This window comes from Palaemon carinicauda, chromosome 3, assembly GCF_036898095.1.
Source record: "Palaemon carinicauda isolate YSFRI2023 chromosome 3, ASM3689809v2, whole genome shotgun sequence".
Taxonomy (NCBI): Eukaryota; Metazoa; Arthropoda; class Malacostraca; order Decapoda; family Palaemonidae; genus Palaemon; species Palaemon carinicauda.
Window position 1 is genome coordinate 145,844,277 of NC_090727.1, and position 3,051 is coordinate 145,847,327.

Here is a 3,051-nt window from a genome sequence, read left to right on the forward strand (position 1 = left end):
AGTGAGAGATGAGGAATGGAGAAGTATTGATCTAAAAGCCCAAGATAGAGACGACTGGCGAAATCTCATCGAGGCCCGTTGCGTCAATTGAAGTAGGAGGAGATGATGATGACTACGACAGTGTCTAGGTGTTCCCTCGACCGGCGACTACCATCTTTCCTGTAATACCAATTAAATGCTAGTATACATTTCATATCGTGTGTATGACCGCATAAAATAAGTTACGTTTCACTGACCATAGACACATATATAAACGAAGCCATGAAGTATAATCCTACCAATTGTAATAACATTTTATTTCGATTTCGGGAAACGCATTCCACCAATAATCGTACCTTCAGGGCTCGCAGAGTAATGCTCTGAAAACCTTGAAATTTTCCTTCAGACAATCAGAGAACTCCAACTGACCCCTTTTTTTTTATTTTGGTTAGTCGTGTTTTATTGGTTTAAACTTTCTATGACAAAATTGCTTAGAAGCTGTCCAATTGGCTGGAATCTTTGTCAAATTTTACTTAAGAGGGTAAAGTCAGCGCTGAAGTGAACAAAATATGAAAAAAGGTATAATCACAATTTCTTTAACCTGCAGGAAACACATTGAAGACACCAAGGCAATCATATCATTAGAGAGAAGACCTGTCCCCAAATCATATATACAGTATATACGAGTATATATATACATATATATATATATATATATATATATATATATATATATATATATGTATATATATATATTATATATATATATATAATATATATATACATAATATATATATATATATATAATATATATATATATATATATACATAATATATATATATATATATATATACATAATATATATATATATATATATATATACATAATATATATATATATATATACATAATATATATATATATATATATATATATATATTAAATATATATATATATATATATATATTAAATATATATATATAATATATATATATATATATATATATATATATATGTGTGTGTGTGTGTATGTGTTATAGGACTAGGAAATTATTACTATTATTATTATTACTTGCTAAGCTACAACCCTAGTTGAAAAAGCAGGATGCTACAAGCCCCGGGGCACCAACAAGGAAAATACCCCAGTGAGGAAAGGAAACAAGGAAAAAATAAAATATTTTAAGAACAGTAATATTAAAATAAATATTTCCTATATAAACTACAAAAACTTTAACCAAACAAGAGGAGAAATAGGATAGGATAGTGTGCCTGAATGTACCCTCTCAAGCAAGAGAACTCTAACCCAAGACAGTGGAAGACCATGGTACAGAGGTTATGGCACTACACAAGACTTGAGAACAATGGTTTAATTTTGGAGTGTCCTTCTAGAACAGCTGCTTACTATAGCTAAAGAGTCTCTTCTACCCTTACCAAGAGGAAAGTGGCCACTGAACAATACAATGCAGTATTAACCCCTTGAAAGAAGAAAAATTGTTTGGTAATCTCAGTGTTGTCTTGTTACTTGGCGTGGGTTAACTAGATAATAAATGACGAGAGGCGGTGAATTAGACGATTTTTACATAGTAAGAGGATTTATTGTCTAAGTTAATTTTCACAACAAAAATTAGCATAAATCTATTTCAAAGCGAGTGAAATAGAACTTTAAATCTTGGGATTACATAATAAGAAATGAAAGTTTCTCGCTGACTTTCAAATGATTCGATCAGTTTAATACAATGGTAATTAACTTGTAAATAAGACACACACGGGGAGACACTTATATGATTAAGATTATTACAACTAAAAGAAGTTATTGGACGTCTCGTGGTGCATCGACGCACGCCGTGGTTGAGGTATGCTCACCATAGCAGGTGGGCCTATTCTATTGGCCTTGGGCCTATTCTATTGGCCTTGGGCCTATTGAGAGTTGCCCACTCACTCCTCGGACTCGAACGTAACTGGTCTTCAACTGCCCTACTCTACTCTGGGCTTCCCAGCTATTCTTATTTCCCATACATTGCTGGGAGGTCTGAGGGCTTATCTCGGCTCTCGCCTAAGGGTAGCAGTGGCAGGTGATGTAACCGCACCAGACCGGTTCTCACTCTGCGTCCCCTCTCCCCCAATGTCCCTGTTGACAATGAAACAGATTTAGTACTCGCGTGCTTGGGTCAGCACTTACGCAAACAGTGAGGAAAGTGCTCGAACTGCTTCCCACACTACCCATGGATCAGGGAGACGAGGTCATAGGTCGGCAGCCTCTGCCCTACTTTATTTTTTTCTTTTACGTTATTTGCTGTATATGTGACAAACTCCCCTCCATCAGACTTAAGGCGTGTCCTCGAGCCTTTCAGAATTCAAAACTACTTTAAAACAAAGCAAATGCCATTAACTTTCAAGTAAAATCAACAAAACAAAACCCACTGAAAGTTACTCTACTCAAAACAAAGTCTCCACGATCCTTGGGAAGTCTTGTTCACCTCCAACAAGGGTGAACAAGACTTGGATTAAAAATTCATTTGTAATAAGTTACACATTTCACAGCAAATGGAAGCTGGTGAACAATTTTCAATAATAAATGAAATTCACATTTTAAACTCAGTAAAAATACCCATTATCAGCGAACACACGTCAAATATAATTCAAAAAAGAGAATTAATCATCAATCAACACTACACATGTCTGTATTCATGATATACTGTACATACTTCATATGTGGACATATATGAATATTACATATCTTATTAAGGAAACATGTCATAGAGGACAGTGCCTGCAAATATGAAGTACAACTCGTGCAACAGAAAGTAACCTTTGTATTCTAAAATACTTAACTTGTCTAAATCCTACAGTCCATTAGTGAATGCAGTCATGCTGCAAAGATACTGAATGCCCTCTTACGTCAAGCCTACACTGGCTCATTCATTGAACTCTCAGTCAGAAAGAGATTTAAGATATAGTTTTGGTAAACACAAATGCATTACACAGTCATTGCGTTCCTAACCAGAACTGACAATTGCCAGCAAAACACTAAATTGCACAAGAGAAAAGTTTCGCAAAAACAACTCCCTGGAA